The 6,000-nt window shown below is 31.3% G+C and overlaps 1 protein-coding gene across 4 annotated transcripts in view; it reads left to right on the forward strand.

Annotated features, from left to right (window-relative positions):
* Positions 1-6,000, forward strand: part of LOC107455153 (protein trachealess) — a 370,741-nt gene that overhangs the window by 150,767 nt on the left and 213,974 nt on the right. The window lies entirely within an intron of this gene.

A 6,000-nucleotide genomic window follows, 5' to 3' on the forward strand; every position in this document is an offset into this window, starting at 1 on the left:
AAACAATCAAAAATTAAGGCCAAATTACGACCAAAATGAAGTAAGTTAGGGGTGAATTTAGTTGAAGAGTGAATTGAACCATTGTATATATTTTGGTGAATTAATAAGCTGGTTGCAAATGAAACACCTTTCTCATGTAAAGTTAAAACAGAAGACTTAATAGCTTGATTAATGCGTTCACTCATTCCATTACTTTGAGGATGAGCAGCACTGCTATGGGCTAGTTTTATGCCTAACTTTTTATTGATTAATTCAAAAACCTCAGCTTTAAACTGAGTGCCTAGATCTGTTAATAGGTATAACATTCTACCATAATGAGTAATATAATTCATTAAATGTTTAGAAACAGTCTCAGTGGTTAAATTGACTAGTTGGTTTAAAATTAAATGTCTAGAGAAATGATCTATGAAAGTTAAAATATATCCACAACTCTTAATGGGTCCTACAATGTCCATTGAGACAAATTGTCCAGGCCTCTGAGGTAGCCACATTGATTTTAACGGAGCAGGCTTGCTCGCAGACTGTTTATGTTTAATACATAATTCACAAGACTTAACATAATTACAGGTATCACTGTAACAACTTTTCCAAAAATATCTTTTAGACACAAGCTCATACGTCTTTTGAATACCAGAATGGGAAACATGACAAATATTTAACACTTTAGATTTTAATGAATTTGGAACTACAATTCTGTGTTTATGAGGAAAAACCTCAGTGGCATACATTAATATACCATCATTTAAAAAGAAATGTTCAGTCTTAGATTGATTAATTAACGTGGGATTGTTTAAAAGAGAAATAATTTCCTGAATATTTTGATCTTTATATTGTTCCGATTTAAATGTGTCTAAAGAAATTTCAAGAGGGGAGTCATTATTAGTTAAAGCATGAATTACATGGTCTTCATTTATATCAGTGAAAGGTAAAATTAGTTCAGAATCATTACTATTTAAAGCAGGTTGACAAAAATTAGGATCAGGAGAACGACTAAACCAGTCGGCTAACACATTCTCATGACCAGGTATATGTATAAACTCAAAGGTATATTCACTCAAAGCAAGCAACCAACGTGTGATAATATCAGCAGGTGATGTAACCTTGCGATAATGTTTTAGGGGTTTACTATCACTCAGAATTGTAAAATTTCTATTATAGAGGTAAGATTTAAATGCTGTAACACCCTTAAAAATTGCATATAGCTCCAATTTGATGGCGGGATAGTTTTTCTCAGACTTGGACAAAGCCTACTTAAAAAAAGAGACAGGGCGAAGAGATCCTTCATGCTCCTGCATCAAAACTGCTGAAATGCCTAATTTGCTCGCATCAGTATTTAGTGAAAAACGGTTTACTGAAATCTGGTAATTGAACAAAAGGTTTCGAAAAAAATGCATTCTGTAATGCATCAAATGCCCGCTGTTGTTCGTCACTCCATTTAAATTTAGATTGCTTTGTAGCAACTTTAGTCAACACAGCAATTAATTGGGCGAAATTTGGAATTAAAATGGCGATAAAAGCCACACACACCTATAAACTTCTTACCTGTTTGGCATTACGAGGGGTAGCAAATGAAGTAATTTTGGCTATATTGGATGAAGTAGGGGTTATACACTTATGGGAAATTACAAAACCGGAGATATTCAACAGAATCTTTAAAGAAAGAACATTTATTAGGAGCTAAAGTTAAGTTATATTTAGTTAAAATTTTAAAGTAACGCTGATATTCTATTAGTCCATTTCTTCAAAGATTAGGAAATCGTCTTGATAAGCATGTATACCTTTAATACCCTCAGTATTTAATTCCTCAATAATTAGGTCTACTAAAGCCTGGAAAGTACTCGCTGCCGTTTTGAGGCCAAAAACGAGTCTTCTATTAGCGAAGGATCCAAAAGGAGTAGTAAATGTTAGTATGTCCTGTAGGTGTTCAGGAAGCATAACCTGCCTATAGGCTTCTCGAATATCACACTTAGTGAAAAATTTATAAGCAGAAATTTCATTAATTATCGTGCTTATTTTAGGCAAAGGGTAAGTGGAGCTTTCTACCACTGCATTAAGTAATCTTAAGTCCAAAGCTAAACGATACTTAGGTTTTCCTTGACTATTCTCTGAGTCTTTCTTTTTGACTAAAACTAGTGGAGCAGCCCAATGGCTAACATGCCTATGAATAATCCCGGCTTCCACTAATTCATCTAATTCTTGTTTAATGTCATCCCTTAAAGCATATGGAATTTCAAATGGTAAGGTTTTTATTGCATTGTCATTTTTCAATGTTAAAGAGGGAACCACACGATCAGTACATCCTAAAGTTTTTATGGTTTTAGAAAATGCAGCAAAATTTTCCAATAAAATGTTTTGAAGAATTAATTTTTGATCAGTGTCTAAATGTTCCAAATCAAAATCAGTAGATTTTAGTTCATCTTTTCTTAAATTTAAAATATCCTGAGAAGCAGTAATTAAATTACACTGTTCTAGATTAGTACAATCATTTAAATCTATATTATTACCATTATTACTATTTTGGACAACAAAATTACAAATAATATAACCTATATTCAAGCCTTTATTTAAATGAACAGTGTTATCAGAATTGTTTCGGATTATTGTATTAAACACATTATTGTCAACAACATTAATAGAAGGATGAATATTAATTTTTGAATTATAAGTAGGTGTGAAATACACTTCTTTATTTGTTTGATTAGCAAAAGAATTAATCCTTAAATGGGCAATGGCAGTCTCGCCTGGCTCAATTGTGAGTTTATTTTTTAACACTACATCAATCTGTTCATTATTGGTATGATTAGAAGCTAACTTATCAAAATTATTTAAAGGAATACAAAAATTACTAAATTGCACCAACTCGTCTTGGAATTTAATAAGAACATTATGTGTTCTTAGAAAATCAAAACCTAGAATTCCCTGAAAAGTATCACTCTTAATATCTGCAATAAAAAATTGATGTCGAAAAAATTATTATGGATTTTAAAGGAAATTTCAGCACACGCCGAAAATTGAAGCTGAGAATTAACTGTTCTTATTTGGACTTTTCTTGATAAGAATTTTACTTTATTATGAGCCCTAATTGCATTGAAAGTATCTAATGTCAATAATGAGACTGACGACCCACTATCGAGTAGAAAATTTACATTAACATTTTTAAAGTTAGAAGCAATTGTAGGAAGATTAATTTCATGTGAAACAATATTTATGTGTTCAATGTTTTCTTTATAGTTACAGTTAGTCAAAAATTCCCTAATAGTAACATTTGAATTATGCATCGATTTTGACATAAACTCATTTATATCAAAGATTTTGGATGGTTTGGTGGATGAGAAGACAGGGCCATCCCCTACTGCCTCCTGCGAGAGTTTAAAGGATTGTTACCTCTATAATTAGTATTATTATTAACCCTCGGTCTAAATTGTTCATTTTGACTAGGAATCGGTGGTGGTGGATACTGCGGTGCAGTGAACCTGGAGAAACCATGGGGAACTGTGGCGGAAAAGAATGCATCGCCAATGGCCCGAATGAATTTTGTCTTAAATGTCTGAGATACGTTCGACACACACTCATGATATGCCCAGACCTATTACAGAAAACACAGTGAAGGTTTGGAGTTGGTCGAGGTTGTTCATGTCCAACCCGATCCTGGTTCTGTACAGGGTGAATTAAAAGGGGACATAATTTAGTGCTGTGGGGTTTCGAACATATATTACAATTAGACTGCATAGTCTCAATTTTTGTTGCCAACATTTCAAGTTGTTTTGAAATTAAGGTGAGCTGATCAGGTGCAGCAGAAGCACACTGAGTCACCGCATGAGCTGCGACTAAAGGAGTAGCCGATCCAGCTAATGATTGTTGAATTGTCACAATATGATTGGCCCTTTTGACCATCTCGCGGTAATCTTGTATTCCCTCAATGAGAATAGTCTCCTTAAGGTGCAAAGGGATTGCAGATAAGAACTGCATGGCTTTTATCCGAGACAAAGCAGTTTGGTCATTTATAAAGTTATATGCCTTATGGGCAAGAGAATCTATCCTATATTCTAAATTTTTGATAGTTTCAGAGGGCAAAAGGCTGATTGCCTGAAATTTTGCCAAGTCAGCCGAGGAAGAATCTTCTTGTTTGAAAAAATTTTGAAGCAGCTGACATGCATCCTCGAACTTTGTGACCACCCTACATTCAGGTGAATTCTGAAAAAAAGTGAGAGCAGCCCCAGACAATTTTGATTTTAATAAGTATAATGCAGCTGGATTATCAAATTGATTTAATTTTACTAGATCTTTAATTTGGTTCAGGAACCACTCTACATTCTGAGAATTTCCAGAAAATTCTGGACTATTGAAATTGAATTTAGGGGTTTGCCTATTGGCCTCTATGTTATTTACGTTGTCAGGCATAATTATTGGATTAGAATACGTTCTATTACGGGTTTGAATTGGGGTCATCTAATGAGAAAAAATTTAAATGATAAAAGTATCAATTACACAGGTATTATTACTAATTGTAACCTTTTGATAACCTCATGAAAATAATGTATAAACTTAAATATAATAAATTTAAATATCAAGAAAAACACAATTAAAAAAATTAGGTAACCCTACAAATTAATCATATAACGATATACTTGCATAAACAAGAAATATCAACCATTAGAAAAAAAATATTGTCATTAATTATTTCAAAGTGCAAATAAATACCCAAACATTTTCAAAAACCAATCAATTGTAGTATAATATATTAGAACACTAATAATTTAGCAATATAGGAGAGTAAGACATTGGCAATACATATTAAAAATCAATTCAATAACCTTTCAACAAAATAATCAATTAAATTATTAAACATGACCTATTTCAAAAGCATACGAAGCAAAATTTTTAGTACACATAGAATTTACCAAATATTAAGTAATGATTATTATTTTAACCAATTGCTGTGAAAAAATTTTATTTTTCAAATAATTTATGTAAACATCAATTTTATAGAATAAAAGGAATCTTATTTTTAAATTGTTATATGAAAAATTATTTACCAAATCTTATCCAATTACTACTTATTATTTAATCAAAAATATTTATATTAATCATCCTAATCAAAATCGTTATTTTTAATCACTATTATAAAACAATTGTAATATTCAATTACAGAAATTATGACAAATAATTATTACTATCTCAACTTAAAAATTATCTATTTGGTTATTGTATGAAACAAATTAGTAAATAACCAAAACAAGATATTAATGAACTAATCAAAACATGAAGTGTATTAAAAAAATTTGATTACATTGCATAATTTATTATTGTTTATTTGGCTAATATCAAAAACTATTGAAATAAACAATTCATTTCCTACTCCAAACTTAAAGAAATTTATTGAAATTAAATGTATTAAACATTGAATAATAATATCTTACTTTACTCATAGTAAAAAAATTTAATTTGAAATAATACACATTCCCTGGTCAAAATAAATATAATTAAAAACTATATACACCAACCGAAAAGCGGAACGGCACCAGATGCCCTGTTAAGGTTGGGTATAGAAAGAATGAAAAAGTTGCAAAAAATAACAATTTAGAAAAAAGAGAAAAAAACCAAAAATTATGGCCGGGTGAAACATAGTTAGTTGTACATTTTACGAAGTTTGGCTAACCCAGACGAATAGCAATTCCTCTTCTTCAAAAACAGTTCTAGAAGCTACCAAGTATATTTAAAACACGTACCTTTTTTTATCCATAAAAAGATATCCAGTCCTGGATCGGAGATGAGTTTAGGATGAAATAAACAAAAACTTTTTGGCTAGGGAAAAAGAAAATCAGTCCAGTTCTTTTTTTGAAAAAAAATCACTATTGTTTTATTGGAGGAAAAACAAACTAGACGAATCATTACGTTGAGGCACTACATCATTTTAGGAATGGCTCATGCCAAGGATGTGGAACTAGTGATGACTGGAACAGGAGTTCAAAATGACTGCGGGGGATTTCCATCCCTGAC

Source organism: Parasteatoda tepidariorum, chromosome 8, assembly GCF_982258835.1.
Source record: "Parasteatoda tepidariorum strain Cologne lab strain chromosome 8, Ptep-v5.0, whole genome shotgun sequence".
In the NCBI taxonomy this organism is placed as follows: Eukaryota; Metazoa; Arthropoda; class Arachnida; order Araneae; family Theridiidae; genus Parasteatoda; species Parasteatoda tepidariorum.